We start from the raw sequence: 21,878 nt of genomic DNA, 5'->3' as shown, positions 1-21,878 counted from the left end.
CATAAACCTTGTGTTAGATGTAGTCTTAGAACTTAATCATTCCAATGACCCAATTGAGGAATCCACTTAATACAATGCCTAGAAGATGATACTCACAGACGTCTCTGGAAAAAAAGGAAATGTATGTAAGGTTTAGCAGGGTGGAAAGAGCTGAAGACAGAGAAAGTAGAGCTCTTTTCCTATTTTCCCTGAGGAAACCAGCAGAGAATGGTAATAGGAATGAGATTCACAGTGAAAAATCTTTATAAAAAATGCAAACACCATTCATTCTTGGGAAAAGACAATGACAGTGAACTTCAAGATACCCCTCACTCCAGGATATGATCAGTTTCCCAAATACCTACACGGAAGGCCACCAAAGGGAAAAAATTTAGCTTATAAGCCATTTCATTCTCTTTTTCATTCTATTTAAATTATGAAACAGAGAAATACCCTAAAAGGGAAAAGGTGAAATAGGCTACTGAGGGGATGTGGCTAAACTCACTCACTCTGGAGATATTTGAAAACTGAACTGATTTAAGTGTAGCCTGAAGGCAAGAATGGCTGGATGACCTGTGCAAAACCCCAGTAGTCTGGTATCAAACACACTGCATCAGTGCTCTCACAGTGTCTTTCATGAGCCTAGGGAAAGATTCAGGAAGTTCAGTGACTTTAGAGGTCAAAGTTAAGGAGTCCAAGAATTATACAGCATCGCCAAGAATCTCAGCATTTATTAAGAGTTTTTAAGGATGGGTGAGCAACTTCATGAAAGACAGAGAAAAAGAAAATGCTTTAGTGCATACTCAAGTTCTTTTAAAACACTTTTGTAAACTTTTATATTCCTTTCTTGTTAGGTCTGAGATAGGATTTTAATTTATCTACAAACTAATTGATTAGCCTGCTATTGTTTCCTGGATTCTGGCAGAAGACACGAGATCTCTGGGATAGAGAAAAAGGACTTTATACATGGCACAGCGAGCAGTATGAGCATTAACACATTTGCATCAATTCCACTTGCCCTCCAAATCCCACAAAGGTAATACGGAGGGCCCAGATGGATGCCTGCACATAGTGGGTGGCACTATAGGACAGTAGAACTGTCCTATATAGCACTGAGCCTGGGGAACTCACCATTTCAGGGAAGCAAGAAGCAAACCTGTTCTTTGTCCCAGAGGGAGACATACTTCCATCTCTCAAGATTGTTCACTGCAAACAAACCCTGAGAAATGGCCTGGGTGTAAAGCGATGTTGGCCATGTATTCTTGGCATACTCAGCAAGATGTAAAGGATTACAGAATACCTATGGAAAACTCTCTCTCCCATTATTTCCTCTCACTCTCCTGTTCTTTTATCTAACCACCATCCCACCCCCCTTCTCTCCTGAAAGTGTGGGGAAAACTTTAGTGAATGAACTCAGAACCTTTCCACAGCCTAGCTCATCACATCTTTTAGGTCTGTGTCCTAAGAAGAAACCCCCAAACCCAGAGATTCCTTTACCATTTCAGATTCTGAAAAATACGTATCATCAACTCATAGGATATCTTCTACGACTACCAAGGTGGAAAGGTTGCTGTTCTTCCATCTCTTTACTTCCTTAAAGACTAGCCGCCCACAGTTTTAATCCACTCTCCTAATTTTCCTCTCTCTCCCTGTTGTCTCCACAGCACTAGAAACATCTTACACTGCTTGAATATACAGATCCCCCCAAAGATCCATTTTCTTAGTTCTGTTACTCATCAAGACACTCTATCTATAGGCATTCCTGAGAAAGATGAATTTCAGCAAGCAAAACACTAGGTTGCTAAAGCCTTATGGTTCCACCTCAGAATCAACAGTGACCCAATGCATCCTATATTCTGCCTGTTACAACCTTTATAAAACTGTTTGCAACAGCCATGACCCATGATGTCCACATCGTGGGGCAGGGAAAATTCCCACCAACCAGCCAAACTGCCACCCTCTTTTTCTTCACCCAGGAAAGCATAATGAAAGCAAGTAGAAATGATGTCATTATAGAGAAAAATCAGAATTCATTCTCATCCATTTGGTTAGAAAGTAAATCATTTGCAAGCTTGACCACCTTCACTACTAATGATGTTATTATTAAAGTGTTGGCAACCCCGCTCACAGCTGACTGCAGGCAGCACAGCAGTGAACACTGAGCTGCAATTAAGAACTATCGAAAGTGCAGCCAATATAAATTTCCATTAAAAACATTTCCTGACTTGATCAGTTTTGGCATCAGCATTTTTAAGTTAATTTGGAGAAAGTACTAAGAAACTGTTATTGAGTTTTTTTTTTAAGTTTTGGGGTCCTTTCAAGTATTGCTAAGAGAAGGGTTTGATTCTATTATAATAGTTTTTCACACACACACACACACACACACACACACTGTCTTGTGTAACCCTTACAGTTGAAAGAGAGATAGTTTATCATATTTGCTTGACTTCTTCACCAACCAGACACTTGTGCAATGCCTGTGGAAGGCAGAGGAGGAACAACCCTAGGAGAAGGCCCTCTTATACAATGTTTTTGGAAAAAAGTTAATTCAGCAAATAGGACCACTATTTCTCCTTGCTCTATATTGGGAAGCTCCCAAGTTTAGTCACTCAGCCACCCAAGAGGGTCTCTGTGCCCAGAGGCACACCGTGCACAGACCGATTGGCTGTCTCTGCTTCTCTGGCTTTCTCCATATCTAATGCTCTCTGATCTCTCTGATTTTAATATTCCCAGGTCACACTCATTACTTATGGGTCACGTAGAGGGAGGAGGGAGAACAGGTAGCATTCCCATGGGAAGAACGCCCTAAAGTGGAAGCTCCAGGGTTTATGCTGCCACTTATCAGGGTCTCACCACATGTGGGCACTGCACCAAGTGGTCTGTTAGCTTGGATTCCTTTAACTATCCATTAACCATTCATTTAACAGCAGTCCTCTGAATGTTTCCTGATAGATGATGACTCAGATGCTGAGAGGGTGTTAAAGGCTTCGTGCATGGACCTGAGTGTCAGCCTCCAGAACCCATGCTCTGTGCCTGGACTATGCATTGAAAGGTCCAAAGGTGGCCTAGGAGCTATCTTCTAGAACTTGAACCTCAAGAACATTGTCCATCTGCTCCTTCCGCTAAGGCTAAAACAAACAATATCAGCTTAAATTACACGGAAAGAAAGTTTGGTAAACAAGCTGATAAATGATCCACTGAAACAGGGAGCTGGGAAGAGGGTAGATACTCCATCCTTAAGGGCACCATATGGGCAACAGCAACTGCCCATCTTGGATTATTTAGGGAAAACATATGAAAGTTTTCTTCTTTCAAGGTCAACTGATGTAAAAGGAAAAATTGAATCAAGGAAATACTAATCAGAATGTCAACTATAATTAAATATGTATATGTATAGTCATGGGATGTAAAGTACAGCACAGGGAATATAGTCAATGGTATAGTAACAGCTATATATGATGTCAGAGGGGTAGTAGACTTGGGGGGCTTATCACTTTGTGAGGGGTACAAATATCTAATCATTATGTTGTTTTATACATCTGAGACTAATATAATTTAAAAAATAAAAGCAAAAAAAAAGGGGGGGGGGATACTAATTGCTAGGATTTAATGTAGTGGTTTTTGTGTGCCAGACTTTATTCAAGTGCTTTACATTAGGTAAGAAAACTAAAATCAGAAAAAGTGGAGCACAGTTTTTTCCTTAGAAAAATAAACATTCTCCTCAAACTATTTTTAAAATTACAAACAATACAACTCTATTTCACAACCACCATCAAAATACTACTTCAGCTCCATGGACAGTTTTTAAAAATGGTGGGGGGCTGGGAAGAAGAAAGGGAAAATAATGAAGGAGAGGCAAAGGGGGCAGCAGTGGGGAAGCGGATATAAAGAGAATATGGAAAAACAAAAGAGAAACATTTAAAGGGAGGGGGAGGAAAACATGAGAAAGAATCAGGAGAGAACAAGAGAAAAAACTGAGAAGCAAACAAAATAAAAAGAAGGCAAAGGAAAGAAAACCCAAGTTTGATTATTTTTATGTCACACCCTCCTATCGAGTTAGGTTGTAAGTGAATTTACGCCAAGATATCAATGAATTATTTCCTTTTACAGTGCCTAGTTAACTGCTTAACCATTGTTCACAGGTCTCCAATGTCTCTTATTAAGTTTTCAGAGTCTTGGCTCCAACTGATGTAACTATAGCACCTATTTGGCAAAATTTTTCTTTGGGCCACTTAGTAGGTAGCCAGGGACTATCACTTCCGCACTGAACAAAATCAAAGTGAAAAATAAGCTGACCCTCAAGTCAAAAACAGCTTTAATACTATCTGATGAAGCAGACTGGACTACATGGTTTACTTCAGTTGCATGTCAAAAATAAAATTAAATAAAATCTATTTAGAAGCATTCTCAATTGAAAAAAATATATCCTTGGCTGAACTCTAGATTTCTTCCCTCTCTGGAGCAATCCTTTGCTACATCTGTTTCTCCAGCTAGTCATAGTCTATTTGTCTTCCTTTTAGTCAATATGTTCTGTTGGCCAGTCTCATCACCTCCTTAAAGAAATTCTCTGAGGTGTTTACTACATCATAACAATACATGAAGGGACTCTCCTAGCCTCATTCATCTTGGCTTTCCATCATTACTATTTTCCACCCTAGCTCCTCAGAGATTGAGGAATAGAGATTGAGGAATAGTAGCACATTTTTCAAGTGAAGTTGAAATTTTTCCAGTTCCCTAAGTCTCTGCAGGCAACCTACATATTTGTAGAGCACAAAATGGAATTTTGAAAGCAGAGTGAAGCTGTTTTGGAATAGTCAGAAAGTCACCAGATGTTGCTGTTACAGAGAATACAAAATGCTTTCTTCTAAATGTGCATGTGATTATATCTTGGGGAACTACTCTATCATTATAGTAATGGGGACCTTTTTTCTCACAAAGTTGCATTTTTCCTACTCAAAGTCTCTTTGGACTAAATGAATTTCATATGTGTAATCAAAGCATTATATATGTCATTGTACTTGGAGTTAATTTGAGCAATTTTTGTTAAAATATACCCACATGGTAAAACACTCTTTGAAAAAAATTCCATGAAAAGGATTTTTAAAGTTATTATTTTAAACATAACCATTCATCTTTACTTTAGCTGCAGTATTTTTTTCTCTTAGGCTAAATGGGTATCCTTAGACACAACATGTTTTCACATCAGTGGAGGAATTACATCTTGGTTCTTAAGCAATGACTAGAACGTTATATATGACTGCACAAAAAGCTTTTAAAACTTTAAACCTCCTTTAAGTAAAGGAATGTTTTAAAAATAAGATTAATAGTGAAAAATTGAAAATAACTTCAATATTCATTCATTTATTCATTCAACAAATATTTATGGAGCACTTACCTTGTGCTAGCCTTGTTCTAAGCACAACAAAACCATGTTACTTGGAACAGTCCCCATCCAGTGAAGCTCACATCCTAGAGAAACAGAAAATTAGTTACATAAATGATGGTGTATTCAAAGAGTGGAATACTATATGGTCCTATAAATGATGTGATACAAGTATATTTATTAACTAAAACAATGTTTGCGGTATAGTAATTGAAGAAGACAAGTTATAAAAAGGATTACAGTGTAACAATTCTTAATACATACATAGTAATAAAAAAGCTAACAATTATTCAGATTTTACTATTGGTAGGCATTGTTCTAAGTACTTCACATAAGTTATTCATTTTACCTTCATTGCAACTCTGTGCAGAGCTGAGGTTAATATCCTTCTTAACCTCACTTTAAAGATGAAGGAATGGTGATTGAGACACAGAGAGATTAATTAGTTTGCCTAAAGTCACACAGCTTGTTAGTGACTGAAGTGGGATTTAAACCCAGGTAGTTTGGCTCTGGATGTGCACTTCAATCAACATACTGTTTGACTCCTGTGTGTTTGGGTTCATACTGTGTGGGTTCAAATCCAGGCTAAGCTACTTGTCAGTCATATGACTTTCAGCAAGTTACTTAACCTCCCTAAGCCTCAGTGTCTTTCATTCTGAAATGGAGAAAACAATTGTGGACCTATTACATAGTGTTTACATGTGGATTAAGTGAGGAAATCCATGTCAAGTATTTAGCACAATGCCTGGTATACAGTGAGTATTCAATAAATGTTCATCATCATTACTACTATCATCTTCAAATTCTGGAAAAAAAATATATGCCCAAAACAGTGGTAATCTCTAAGAAGTTTAATAACAAAAGACTTTCTTTTTCTTCTTTTTATTTAACAGTATTTCCTATTTCTTCTATAATACTCGTACATATGCATTGTGTGCTAACAAGCTATTAGATATAAAGTAAAATTCACATTTCTCAACTGTTGCATGCTACAAATATAAAAATTTCTATAGAAAGAAAATTAATAATGCTAAACTTTTATTAAGTATATTTTATATATCAGGCACCACTTTGGGTGAAGAAAACATGAAAATGAACAAGACATGGAGCAAGTTCTTGACAGAAATTGCAGTATAGTAGGCCAAACAAACAAAAGTGTAAAGGGTGTAGCTGTAGAGACAGGGACTATTTTAAAAGAGACATGTCCACAATATTATATAAAGCCAGTAAAGACTGAGAACCTGCCCAGGGAGCAGGAGAAGGCTTCACACTGAAGGGGATGGAAGTGTGAATCCCCAGGGATCAGGAAACATAACCCCCAACTTCTCAGAGGAGGAATTAAATCATAACTATACAGCAGGTTGTCAAGTAATGTTATTTCAGTATAACATTGATGAAATGCTGTAGGAACTTAACTCTTGTTTATGTCAGTTAGTCTACGGTAAAAATTGTCTCATTTTGCTTAAAGTCACAGAACCTATCAACGATGTTAATTAAGGACTTACTATCATATGATAGAAACGTCAGAAGTAATGAAATCAGCTGCATATATTGTGAGCTCTAAGTCACACTTCTTTTTATATGGGGCTTAAAACTTACCAGTATCATATCTAAAGACTGTGTGCTCCCTTGGCAATCAAATAATTTGTCACCAGGCTTACAGGTGACCCTTTAGCTTAAGTCCTAAGAATGAACAGGAACTTTCTTTTGATCTGAGTTGGAGTGCTTGAGCTAAATCTAAGGAGGAAGTTTGATAACCAGCAGAGAAAGTCAATATTTTTAATGTTTCTTGGAGGATGCTGCTCATATATTGTTGTTCTTCCATTCTTGGAGAGAGGATGCTAATTTTTAAGAAAAAAAAAACCTTTCATATTTTTTTTTTAAGATTTTTATTGGGGAATTGGGGGGATGGGAACAGTGCTGGGGAATTGGGGGAAGGGGAACAGACAAGTTGCTGTGGTTTTGTTCTTCAGTCTAGTTGTGGAGGACGTTGCTTCACTGGCCCAAGTTGGCACCATCATTGCGCTCTTCCCGGGTGAGACATCAGTCGCCGGCTTCTGGACGGCCGCTCACTGCGGCTGCTGGCCGCTCACGCTGGCTGCTGGCCGCTCACGCTGGCTGCTGGCTACATACGGTAGCCCATGGCAACCCACTGCCACAGGGACTGCAGCCTACGCCGTCACCGGCGACTCACAGCAGCCCAGCTCCAGGTTGAGCTGTTGTTCAGCATCTTAGCTGTAGAGGGCAGTGTCACTGGCCCTCATATGTGGGATCCAAACCGGGGCCCTCTGGCGTCCCAAGCCAGTTCTTAACCATTGCGCCACTCGGCCGGCCCTCATATTCTCTTAACAAATTAAACAAAAAAGTTTCTAAAGCTGTCAACTGAGAGAGAATCTCTCATAAAGGTAGGAGTTGGAATTACGTTAAAGACCTGATACAAATCACTAAGATAAATGGAAACACCCCCAAAAGTAAAATGTGTGGAAGTCTTGAACAGGTCATGTACACACAAAAAAAGTACAAATGGATAATAAACATAAAAAGATTGCAATTCTCCTCAGTATAGAAGAAATGCAAATTAAAACAATGAAATACCATTGTTTTCTATCAAATTGAAAAATACTTTTAACAAATGTATTTATTTTTTACAAGTAATAAATGAATTGACCCCTATACAGAATTTGGAAAAATTTATTAACAAAAATAGCATCACTATGAGACAATATAGGCTCACACAAATGAATCAGGACAGATTAACCTTTTTGACTTTTGTGAAAGGTCCCCAAGATTCATAGAACAAGAAAATATTATAGACACACTAAATGTAGATCTCATCAAAGTATTTTATGTATTTTTTGATATCTGTGACCAGCAGCAATTTTTGTCTCTTGGCTTACTAAAGCATTTATCATAGTGTATTAAATGTGTTTATATAGATGGATCACCCACTCTCATCTTTTTATTACTTCCACAATGCCGGCATATTGTAGGTACTAAATAAATGTTTGCTAAATTGATGAATAAATAATGCCACACTTTTATTCTCTTGAAGATTCTAGTAAACTTTTCAATGGAAGGTTTTCAGGGAAGAAAAAGGTCCTAAAGATAAATGTGAACAAAGGGCACTAATTTCCTTTAGCAGTAGACGGGCAAACAGATTTTTCTTTTCAAGTTCCTAGATGAGAACAAATCATATTTCATTGGGTCAGGCAAGGGGAATCCATCTGTTGCTGCTTATAAAACAAACACTTGGTATTCCATTAGAACCAATCAGTCCACAATTACTACCCGCTGTACCTCCTATTCCCAATCAAAAATCTGAGTGGTGTTGATGCAGCTCACTTTCCCTAATGTCCCTAGAAGTCAATTTTTTAGGATAATCAAATTTAGTATGATCTGAACTATAACAAAATACTAATGAAGCTGAATAGTGAGAAGGGAGGCACATGATATGATAAGCTTGGGTCTCACAAACCTAAGAAATGTCTTGTCCTCATTTGGATAACAAGCTTGGTTAGTTTTTCTTCATTTGTTTTCTGCTTTTTCCGGATTAAAATTAAGTATATGTTCACATTCTGAAATGCTGCCATTGCAATAATTCCAACTCTGTACCAGAAAACAGAAGTCTTGATTTTCCAATCACCTTCATACTGCTTTAAAAATTTGGAGGAGTTGAAATGGAAGGACAGGAAGGGAAGAGAAGGGAAGGGAAGGGAAGAAAGAAAGAATGAATGACTTCAGGTCTTTAAATCAGAGGAAACAGCTAACCTTCTTAAATGTTTAAATGAAAACATAAATTACAGGTAACTCCCACCATAAACACAGCTGCACTAGCTCATCTCATGACATTAGAGACAAACACTCCTCTGTTGGGGCCTCAGGAAAAGCAGCCGAGGTCTGCCTTTGAATGGAGCAAATTAAAACAGCCCTGTGGCATCCCCAAAATGCACTGCATTTGAAGATGAGGGCAAACAAACTCCTGCCGCCCATCTACTTTGTCTGGCTTTGAGATAAGTAGGAACAGTTCCTTTAAACAGCTTTTACATGAAAGGCAAAGCTTTCCAGCTGGAATGGAAGCCTGTGTGTCAATGACAAACACATGCACTGAATGTCAACAACACAACAGTTTGAAACATTACAGGAAGTGCCTCAAATGACTCTGTTCATTGTAGGCCTGACTGCCGTGCTGTTAAAACGTAATTATAAAGGGCCCACAGGCACAGCTCCAGAGCTGGGCCCCATATCAGGAGAGACTGGGCTGAACTAGTATAAGGAGGCAACAAAGTAACTCATTCTTGAATGATTCAGATACTCTCAGTGTCACTGAGATAGTTTCGAAGCACTTAAGGGCAAATAAAATAAAAATGAAGAGAAAATATTTTCTATTTATTTTTAATAGGACTATGGTTTTGACATCTGCAAAAGCAATAGTTGAAAATAGAAGGAGGGAGGGGAACAGAGGAAAGAGGAAGAGAGGAGAGAGGTAAAGAAGAGGAGGTAGTAATTCTCCTACCAAATCTTGGGTTAGAATCACAAAATTTTAGATCTGGATGAAACATTAATGACGTAACCCAGTGGTTCCCAAGCCTAGTTGCACCTTAAAATCACCAGGGAGCTTAAGAAAAGATAAGTGAGATAGATAGACAGACCCCACTCCCCAATTCCCTACCCCAAGATTCTGATGAACTTGAGCTAGGGTAGGGCTAGGGCATGGGGATATTTTAAGCTCTCAAGCAGAAGATTCTCTAATAATTTCAGGATTGATAAACACTATTACACACACACACACACACACACACACACACACACACACACACACACACACACACACACAAAGTGTGTTTGTGGCTAGGATACCAGAGGTTTAGAGTGCAATGGCATCACAGACAAGAAATCTCTAACCCAGTTCACAAGCTAGAGGGGGGTTGTGACATACTGCTTAAATTGAACTTTACACAAGTTGTTGAAGAAAAGAGAGGCAGATATAAAACTGTACAGGTAGTCAAGACATATACAGCATGAGAAGGAGTTTGTCAATAATCCAAAGACATTTGGAAGCCATTGCAGGACTTTAAACTTGGATTGTCATGTACATATGTTGTGTTTGCCTGCCATGGCTCCCTTCCCATCTTTCGCTGATAACAAAACTCATTCATAGGGTGTGGATAGGGTTGGTTTTTGTCCTCCAAGCCATAGGGAACGGATGTATAACCAGGTGTGCCCAAATAGAGGCTCTATGGCTCAAGCATCAGTGATTGATTCACAGGTAGACCTGTGACCCTCCTTGGGACCACTCTGCCAAAAACCACGTGGGAAGATGTCCTGTTTTTGCTGGTTTGTGCAAATGGTACAGTCTGAGTCCTGGGTTGCCAGTGACCAACACACCCAGCAGTGGGGTATATTTGAAACTCTTTGTCAAGTTAGTCAGACCCATCTCTTGGATTTCCCAGTGATGTGGGCCAATAAATTCCCAGATTTGCTTAACATCATTGAGTTGGGTTTCACTCACTTGCAAACAAACAAACAAACAAAAAACCTGGCTAATACAGGAGCACTATTGTATTATAGAAAAACCAAACCAGCTGCAAGGTGGAGAATGGCATACACCATCAGAGGCTAGGACAGCAATCCAGGTGAGGAATCATGAAGACCTGACCTAAGCAGTGGGAAGGGCGAAGAGCTGAAGAGAGAGAGAGGGACACAAACTGCCTCACCATAACCTTTTAGGGGTGGCTAATGGTGAAGGAAAAAAGGAGTGATGGGTGTATGCAAATGTTCAATTAGTGCTTATTGCATACAAAACAGGGGTAACACCTCATGAGGAAGTTGTGAGGATTCAATGAGTCAATACATATAAAGAACATGCTTCCATAGCCACTGGTAACCAGGCTAAATGTAAAAGATAACTTGAGTTACAATAGATATATTTTGGCATCTTGGTTCTGCAGGGAGTTTTTCAGTCATTTTCTACACCAATATTGCTTGATGTGTTTTGAGGTATCTTGCAAAAATGCTAGTGAAATGAAAATTGAGTTACTAAATTTTTCTGCAAGATACATTTTTTCCAAATGTCATCAAGATCATCTCATTATATACTGTAAGATATTAATAATGACTTCAAAATTTATTTTTAAAAGCTTTATATTGATGAGTACTTTTTAAAAATAGTTTTATTAAGTTAAGCTACTGTAAAGTAATACCCAAAGATAAAAGAATCAAGTTCAGTAAAAATAAATTCTGTGTTTCTAGCAATGCTTGTAGATCTCATTTCAAAAACATGAAGAGAAAGACCATTCATGGTTGTCCTTAGATAAATTTACTAACAGAAAATTAATTGAAAGTAGTATTGGAAATGTATAAAAATAAAAAGACCAGACTAATACGGGAATAGGCTATTAAAATAATTGAGGTGTTCAGAGACGTCTGTTTCAGTGAAACACAAGCAATTATGCATGACTGACCCAATTAGAAAGCATAATACAATGGTTCAAGAAAGACCCAAAGAGATCTAAGACCCTGCACCAAGGAGATAACATTAGTATGGGAGCCCAGAAAACCAAATCTCCAGTTTTAAATAACAAGTTCCTACAAGCTCAATGGTCTCACTGTTGTTCAAGATAAGTGAAGAAGTCACCCTGAGGCTGACAGGAATAATGAAACAGTGCGGCATGGTACAGATTGGAGGGAAATGTTTCTTCAACATAAGCCAAGTCATCTCCATCATGGTGCTTGATCAACAGTGTTCTTTGCAGTTTTCTCTAGAAACTCCCCAGGAAGTGCTAGAAAAACTGCCTATTTCTGTAGCTTCTCCCACATTCCCTAGATTGAAATTTCTTTCCTACCTGCTTAGCCACACATTCTAGAAGCCAGAGTCAGTAAAAGGCCTCTTCACTATAGATTCTACACAGAAATATTGATGCTCAATATTTTTTATCTTAATTCTTGTGATATTCATGGAGGCATCAGTTTTGAGCTAGAGGCAGGGGTGACTTGGTAAGTCACCTAATGCTTTGGTTCTTAAACTCCTGGGGAGCCCTTTGAGGACCTGATGAGCTATGGCCCCTCTTGCCAGAAAAATGCATACACCTTGCATGTAATTTTAGAGACAAAGAAGAGTCACTAGCAGGGGATCCACGAGTAAAAATTGCTGATCCAGGGTCGGCCGAGTGGCGCAATGGTTAAGAACTGGCTAGGGACTCCAGAGGGCCCCGGATCGGATCCCACATATGAGGGCCAGTGACACTGCCCTCGCTGAACAACAGCTCAGCCTGGAGCTGGGCTGCTGTGAATTGCCGGCGACGGCGTAGGCTGCAGCCCCTGCTGCAGCGGGTTGCCATGGGCTACCGTGTGTAGCCAGCAGCCAGCTTGAGTGGCCAGCAGACACAGTGAGCAGCCGTCCAGAAGCTGGTGACTGATCTGCCTCACCCGGGAAGAGCGTAATGATGGTGCCAACTTGGGCCAGTGAAGCAACGTCCTCCACAACCAGACTGAACAAAAGGACAGCAACTTGTCTGTTCCCCTTCCCCCAATTCCCCAGCGCTGTTCCTATCCCCCAATTCCCCAATAAAAGTCTTAAAAAAAAAAAAAGAATTGTTGATCCAGGTCAAGCATTACACTTGAAAGATAAGAAAATTAAGGAACAAAAAAGGCAAACTACTTGTCCAAGATTGTAGAGTGTAATAGTGACAAAGCTTGCACTAGACCCTGGGTCTCATGATTCCTGTTCTGGCGTTCATTCTACTATTGTGGGATACTCAGACCAAGAGACGGGACACCAAGGCTCAGGGCCGGAAGCAGCATTTATTGATGCCGGCACCGGCTCAGCGGATTCATATCCAGAGACTGAGCCGCACCTGGGTGGGACTCGGGGCCATATAACCTGAGGTTTCCGTGTTAGCAGCTAATATTCCTTATTAGGACATGTGGCCTTGTGCCAGTTCCTGACTGGCTCCCAGATGAGGTAGGAATTAGGCCATGTTAAATGTGGAATTCTTGGTGGCCATGCGGTCTGGGAAAGCTTTTGTGTAAAGCTCCCTGCTACAGCACGGAATTCTTGGTGGTCACGTGGTCCGGGAGAGCCTTTCTCTAGGGCTCCCTGCCACACTACCACATCATGTTACTGCTTTGTATGTTGGGGGCTAAATTATTATTAAAAATTCAGTTGCAACGAAGGCCTCAGCTAACCCTATGAGGAACTATGGAGCTAGGACCACCATTTATAGTTGTCTTGAGTTGAGAACAGGCTGGAGGGTGAGAAGGGGAGCCTGGAACCATATACTCTCATATTAACCAGTCAATAGATGTAGTCTGCTCAGAACACATGTGACCTTGAGCCAGAAAGATCTTTTCAGGACCTCAGCTGAGAGTCAATAGCCATCAAGACTCCCATTATGGTAGAAGAATGAATACCTCTGTCCTAGAGAGAAGGGAATCTGGGTAGAACACCATAGCATCCACTACAGTTCAATTTACTATAGTTTATCTTCCTATTCCTACTCAAATAACCCTCAAAAATGTAAGGTCACATTCTTCTCTCTCCCTTTCCCTCTTTTTGAAGAGCTGAAATCAGCCCATACATCATCAAGAGCAGAAAAAATGCAGTTGTGATGATCCAAACATCTGAGCTAGACTGAGAACTCCTCTAAACATTGTAATGACAACTGACCTTGATAAAATCAGGAAGTCCATTCTTGATAACAATCTCTGGGGCATCCCAAAAGTAATGGGATAAAATTGATTGAGCAATGCATTGTTTCGCTTTATAGCCTTTCCATTTGTCATATAAATTATAATGAATACATATTTCTTGATTTACATTTTAGCCTTCACACAATTTGCAGCTCCTGCCATGTTTACATGCACCATCTGGAAGAACTAATGAGCCAAGGAACACCAGAAATTATAACTTGCTTTGACTAAACCTAGAAGATTTTTACTGGCAATAAAATGGTTTTGCCTTTTTTTTTTTTCTTTCTGGTTTTGCAAGGAGATTAAAACATAAGCTTCACTGAGTATAGGCAGAAATATGCAAAGCTAATTTTAATAGAATGAACCTGAAGGCATCTGGCATTCCTAATCAATTCAGAATAATTTAGCAATAGTCTCACGATAGAAAGTCTCTTCTGACATTGGAATTCTTAAAAATGATTACCTAGCCTATACGCAAATGTTGCAGTGGGTCTCCATGGGCCTAAGAGGGAACACGCAGGAATGCTGAATAGCACAGAGTCTAAGAACTTGGACTCTTGGCCCTGGGCCAAGCTCTGGCATTATTATTGACATAACTCTGGACAAGTTACTTAACCTCTTTAGATATCAGGTGCTTGTATGTAAAACAGGGATAATAATAGGAACTACATATTAGGGTTATTGTGATAATTAAATAAGATAATGTGAGTAACTTACATTGAACTTATTATGGCGTTAAACTAAAGAAGCACTCAATTAGCAGTTATTATTTTTTGCCATTAGAGTGTTTACCAAAAAAATACAAATTCTTCTTTCAAAGGCAATTTCGTTTCTCTTAGGTCAAAGCTGCCCTGGTAGAGGGTAACTTAGGATAACATGAATAAATGAAACATCCATAATTCAGTCCAGATGCTCATTGTCCCAAGGCAGAGTAGAAGATCTGGTTAGCCCTGATCTATTGGGGTGTCGGAAAAGTCATGACATATTTTCTCTGATTTTCATTGCAAAAATGCGTCATGACTTTTCCGACAACCCAATAGCAAGCTATGTCCCATGGGCTCCAAGAAATGTAAATGAGTATACAGATGTGGCCAACTACTTGGAAGAAATTTTACACTCTAGCCTTCTTAGTGGTTAAATTTAGAAAAAGAAATAAGTGACTGTTCTAATCATTTGTTGCCATAGCAAACATCTCCCCCACTGACAAAGTGAAGAAAGGAGGCAAATATTTAGGAATACCCACGAAACCATAAAAGGTATCATTAGAGTCCTTGAAAGGCTCTTTTAAAAATAATATATTCAACTTATTCTGTCAGCTTTAACATACTTTCTATAGTTTTTATAAAATAGTATTTGTTACTTATGATTATAAAACAAAAAATGCACATTGTAGAAAATACATTAAACTTTTAGGAAGATAACAAAAATCACCCAAATCCTACAATTTAGAGATTAAATACTTAAGATATTAATGGATTTCCTTCTAGTTTTTCTCTTTTCTATGCACATATAATTTTTTTTTTTTTTTTAGAATTTTGGTCATATGGTCTATTCAGTATTTGAACCTGCTTTTTACATTTAATAATTCATGTAAACACTTTCCAATGTCCTTATCTGTTTTTTGAAAATATGATTTTTAACCATATGAAATATTGCCTTACAGAGTCTTCCTATAAACCATCAGTTGTTTTTAATTTTTTACCCTAAAAAAATGAAGCTGCAATAACATCTTTTGACTTTAACCTTTGTTCAAATATCTGATTTTTTAAAAAGAATGGTTACCTAGAAGTGGAATTACTGCAAAGACCATATTTTTGGCCAATAATTGCTCCTCAGTTGTTTTCCAAAAAGATGATACCAACTTACATCCTCATCAGCAGTACATGAGAACCCACCTTACCAAACCTTTGCCCACACTGGTTTCCAAAACTTCTAAAATGGAAAGAGTGCTTGATACAAAATGATTACTATCTTGGCAATATGAATATTGTAATTATCTAAATTAAAATTTCAATTATCTAAATTAAAATTTGAAAGGTACTTCATGATGATTGGATCAAACGTAATTATATTCTCTATTATGGTCAGTCTTATGGTTGAATTACTTGTGTATTCCTTTATCTGTTGCCACAGCTACTAGATTAAGAACCTCTGGAAGGCAGCAAAGAGTTTTATGTACATTCCACACCACCTGGCACAGTGTCTATATGCACCAAATGCTCAACAATTATTTGTGGAAAGGAACTGGTTATACTATCTAGCCATTATGATGATTTCAGTCCATATTGTGAAAGAGGGAGATACATATTACAAATCTCAGAAATGCCTACTGCCCCAGCACCATACTCTTATCTGGATTAGAGAAAAATAAAAGCAAACCACAGAAATAGCTCTACAGTAACAACGGGCTTGTCTTTGTTGGAACAATAGCTTTCAATCTTGTTTTGACCATGGCCCACAATAAGAAAAACATTTACGTTCACAACTCAGCATATTCATACGTATCTAGAAGTATATCATTAAAATAAATATTACACTTTTACTACCTATGATGCATTTTCTATTTTATTGTTTTCTATTTGATTTCAACGTTTAATCACAATTTATCAAGTTATTTCACCCTACATGGTTTGGAAAGTAATTCATTAGAGCAAGATCTGAACTGGGCACCAGTTGCATGGCCGCCTCCATCAGCAGCCATCAGCTTCCATACTTTTCAGGGGTTAGGGAGACCTTCCTTGATCTTCCACTTCCCCTTCCCATAAGATCAAGTCTGAATGCTGCCTCCACCCTGAGTGGTCTCCCTGGTGTGCCCTTGTTTCCTTAGGCAACAGATAGTAACCTGTCCTAGTGCTACAGGCTAGCAGTTCATTCAAGGCAATCCAATGAGAATCTTTGTTAAATGCAAAACTTGTGTAATGAGAATGCATGGCAACTGAAATGTTGAAAACCCTGAGGAGAGAGATACAGATTTTACATCCAGGCCTCAGATTCAACTAATTTGTTTGCTCTAGAAATCAGAACAACTCAGAGCTATGAGACTCTGGCTTGATCAGTTTCCATCGCAAGCTGATGATGGTCACAACACCCTTCACAGGTTCAGAAAGTGCCCCTTCCTTCTTAGGAGCTCTAGCAACCATGTCTGATTCTGAGATTCATAAGCAGTCAATCCCTCTTCTCATTTTTAGGAACTGGAATTCCAAATTGTGACATTCCTGATGAAGCCTACAAATGGGGCAATTCTTGATGGGAAAAAGGGGGACATGGTAAAGCCACATAAGGATGCAAGCTCTCCAACATCCTTCACAAACACACCTCAAGTCTAACTCTGCATGTCACCAGGTCAGGCTCTAAATTAATGCAAAAATGAAGACATCACTTTGTCATTGTGATACAGTAAGTCTCTCCTGGGGATAAAGCTTTAAAATAAATATACAAGCCAAAAAAAAAGTAAAAACTATCCAACAAAAGGCAAGAATCCAAGTAAGCCTACATGTTTTCTTTTATTCAGTTAGTTGAGTAGTTATGTCTCAGACACCATATTTATAAGTATTATCTAAGTCTCATAACTTTACAAGATCAATCTCATTTTCCATATAAAGGAAATGAGACATAGGCTATGTAAATAACTCATCTGCGAGACAGGATAGTTGTGTCCTGACATCTATTATCCTTTTGTTTTAGGAATAAGCATTTGAGTTTAGCTGTGTACATAGCCGCGTGACTAAAGACAACATTTCCCAACTTCTTCATATGGCCATTGTCTTAGTCAGCTCAGGTTTCTACAACAAAATACCACAGACTGAGTAGCTTCAACAACAGAAATTTATTTCTCACAGTTTTGGGCACTGGAAAGTTCAACAACAAGGTGCTTACTAATTCAGTTCCTGGTGAGAACCCTCTTCCTGGCTTACAGATGGCTGTCTTCTTATTGTATCCTCACACAGTGGAGACAGAGAGCAAACTCTCTGGTTTCTCCTTATAAGGGCACTAATTCCATCATGAGGGCACCACCTTTATGACCTCATCTAAACCTAATTAACTCCCAAAGGCCACACTTCCTAATACCACCATATTGGGAGTTAGGGCTCAACATATGAATTTGGGGGGAATTCAAGCATTTAGTCTATAACAAACATCCTATTAAGTCCTGGGCAATGGACTGTGAGTTAAAGTGACATATGTGACTTCTAGGTTGTTCCCTTAAAGGGACCTCCCCCCCCTTCCCCTTCTCACTGTCTGTGATATAGATTGGGCAGTGGGGGCTGGAATAACCCACCTTGGACCACGAAATAAAAGCTGTATGTCGAAGATGGTAGAACAAGAAATTAGATACCATGAAGGTATCAGTCACATCAAACCTAAAGCATGTACTCTGCTATGTGAGAGGGATACAAGCTTCTATTGAAGTCACTTCATTTTGTCCTTTGCTACAACAGCTGAATCTGTATCGTGACTAATTCGTTATCCAGGTCACATCACCAATAAGTCAAGTGTATTTGAACCCAAATCTGTGTGCATCTAAGCCCAGTTTCTTACTGACCATACAGTACTGCCTGCAAAAACCAAAAGTAGAAAGTATAGGGGCCGGCCGAGTGGCTCAGTTGGTTAAGAGTTCACGCAAGAGTTTGAGCTCTGAGCAAAAGCGGTTCGATGCCCGGCCCGAGCTGAGCTGCCGCTGAACTGCCAACAGGTGGCAGGATGGCTCAGCTAAAAAAAAAAAAAAGTATACCAGAAGGAGGTCAAGCTAGCACCCAGAGAAGGTGCTAAATGCAAACTAATTTTAGCTCTTCCATGCCTGAAACAACCCTGTGCCAGCTCCCATGGAACCTCAGGCCCCCCCATCTTGAATGATAACACCAATAAACAGCTGGAAGGACAAAAGGGCGTTCCACAAACCTCAACTATGCAAGCATAATACTGACAGTGGCAGATAAGAGCTGGATTCAGCTCTGCTGTGGGAAGCAACCATTGTAAACAACCTATGGAGATAACACCGTGTGAATGACACTTTCCAGCTGATGTCCCATGCAGCAGCACCAAGGTTCTTTGGTTGTGTCACCTCTCACCCCACTCACCAAAGGCCTTTCTCAAGCTCAGGTCCCAGTAGCACCCTGGGGACTGATACTGAAAAGTAATCAGTCTAAAATCTACGTTTTGAAAAATATCAGGTCTGGCCGATTTTCAGGACCTAAACAAGCAACACCCATCATCAAGAAACCCTCACTTTCCAGCACAAGCTGATTTGGGAACATTCATTTGAAATAGATGAAACGAACAAACAAACAAAAACTGAATAATCTGCTTTAGACCTGAAAGACTTTCAAATCCAGCAACTAAGTACTCTTCCTGTGTTTTTACATCTATGCCCTTGCCCATGCCTTCACCTTCCTCCCCATCATGCTGTGACACTCAAACACTAACATGATGAGGGAGCATTTTGATATGAGGATTCTGAAGAAATTGTATGGGTTGCTTTTGTTTCTGTGGACCTGAAGGAAATCACTAAAATCAGTTCTGACCCAAATGTCAGAATGCGGGGCCACATGTCACAGCCAAGCAACAAGGCTTCCAGACTAAATCAGCCCAGCTGTTTGCCCCTGTGGAAGAATGTAGGCTGAAAATGGTTTCCAGCCTGCCTGCAGGCAGAAACAGAAATCAAACACCCCAGAAAAAGTCCCAATTCCCTGTAAACAAAGAAAGGAAGAACTGTTTATTACAGCCACTAAAGCCTTTTAATATCAGGCTCCAAGTATGTCAAGCACACCAAACAAATTTAGCTTTACCACCTGTTCCGGAAAAGAAACACCCATGCCAAAATCTTTCCAAACACACATAGATATTCTCAGTGTGGATTAGCTGGGAGTTTTTTCAAATATGTTCTATATTAAAGTTTGTAAACTGGGCATTTGATGTATACCACATGCCTGCCATGGAAAAGATGTGAAGTGTTTCTCTTGTGCCTTAAAAAATCACATGCCTTTGCTCCACAGTTTTTGAGACAAAATGGTAAGAAGTCCTAAAAAAAAAAACCCCAAAACCTACCTTCCCTGGGTACAACTCTAATTAGGGTCATGGGGAACAAAGAAAAGAGCCTGTAGTCTTACTGGAGGGAAAAATTACCCAAGAGATGTGCAGAGGGAGTGTGGTTAATTTCCAAAAGAGTGGGCTAGATGGTAATTGACAAAATACAGATGTGTGTGACCTCGGTGTGAGGACTGGAGAGACAGCTGCCATTGTCCCTGTGTGGAGCCTGCCTCATGTGTAAGCCATTTTTTCTATGCTGAACCTTCCCCCAAAGGCCAAATCTGAGACCACATTAGTCTGGTAAAATCTGCGCCTGCATTCTTCCTTGGTGAAGCCCTGAGTGCCCACCCTGCCCAGCTAGTGCTGCATCGCCAAGGGCACACTGGGTTCCTGGGTGGTCAGACGACCCTCCCCCCCACCCCAAAAGCTGTGGAAGCCTTGTACAGCAGCGGAAGGCCGCTCTGGTCTGGGGAACTTCCACTGGCTGGCAGTCAGCCATAACTTGTGCTGCAGCTTCTCTTGGGGGGCTCTCAGGGATCTGCGGGCCCAAAGTAAGAAGTGGCTGGCCACAGTGTTCTCAGAGAATTTTGCAAAATGGTCACAGACCTGGCAATGGTGCAAGAACTGAATCTGTAAAAACTATTGGCCACACCTCATGACTCCCTGGGACCTGCCCCACCCAACTAGCATTGCATCACACTGAGGCACTCTCAACACCAGGTCAACTAGCCTGATCCACATACCAAAAGAGGCTTTTTGAACAGCTTTGTGTTACAGGCAGCTGGTAGGTAGCAACAGGTCTAGGTGGGCCCTGGGTCTTTTACTTAGCTGTCCCACACCCAATACTAGTGACAGTTGGCCTCAGTTCACAGTGAGGCCACCCTTGCATTCTTCCAGGTCCAGCACAGGCAACAACCAACCAAAGCTCTGGAAAGAGCTTTGTAGCTCCTTCCAGATAGCTCCAGGCCGGTCACAGGCAAGGTTAAAATTGGCCTGCACTGGAGCCCCTCCCAAGAGATGCCAGAAACAACACATCCAGAGGCCAGCTTCAGACCACACCAGAGCATTACTGTTAGCCCCATAAGTAGCACACCCAGAGGGTGATATCAACAGGCATAAGAGCCCACTAGAGTCAATCCCCCTATGAGGTGTCATCCCACACACAGCAGCTGAATACTATGGGTGTAATCAATCCTGACAGCCAGTCAGCCTGGGAGTCAATCCCACTGATACACCAAAAGCAATCAAGACTCAATTACAACAGAAGAATACACACAACACACATGGGACACTCCTGGAACACATGCACAGGTGATCAGGGAGACTGTGCCACTGGACCACATAGGACACCTACTACATGAAGCCACCTGGCAAAGACTGAGGGAGATAGGAGATCTGCCTAATAGATAGACGCAAGCACAGAGAGGTAGCCAGAATGAAAAAACAAATAAACATATCCCAAATAAAAAAACAGGAGAAGACTTCAGAAAAAGAACTAAATAAAATGCAGCAACCAACCTACCAGAGACAGAGTTTAAAACACTGATTATAAAAATGCCTAATGACTTTAGTGAGAACTGCAACAAAAAGATAGTAAGCATAAAGAAGGACATGGAAACCATTAAAAAAAACCAGTTAGAAGTAAAGAATACAATAACTGAAATAAAGAATACACTACAAGGAATCAACAGCAGATTAGATGAAGCAGAGGACTGAATCAAAGATTTAGAAGACAAGGTAGTAGAAAACACCCAATTGAAACAACACACAAAAAAAAAGAATTAAGAAAAAAACATATTAG

This window comes from Hipposideros armiger, unplaced genomic scaffold (assembly GCF_001890085.2).
Source record: "Hipposideros armiger isolate ML-2016 unplaced genomic scaffold, ASM189008v1 scaffold_422, whole genome shotgun sequence".
NCBI lineage: Eukaryota > Metazoa > Chordata > Mammalia > Chiroptera > Hipposideridae > Hipposideros > Hipposideros armiger.
This window is presented reverse-complemented; position numbering follows the sequence as displayed.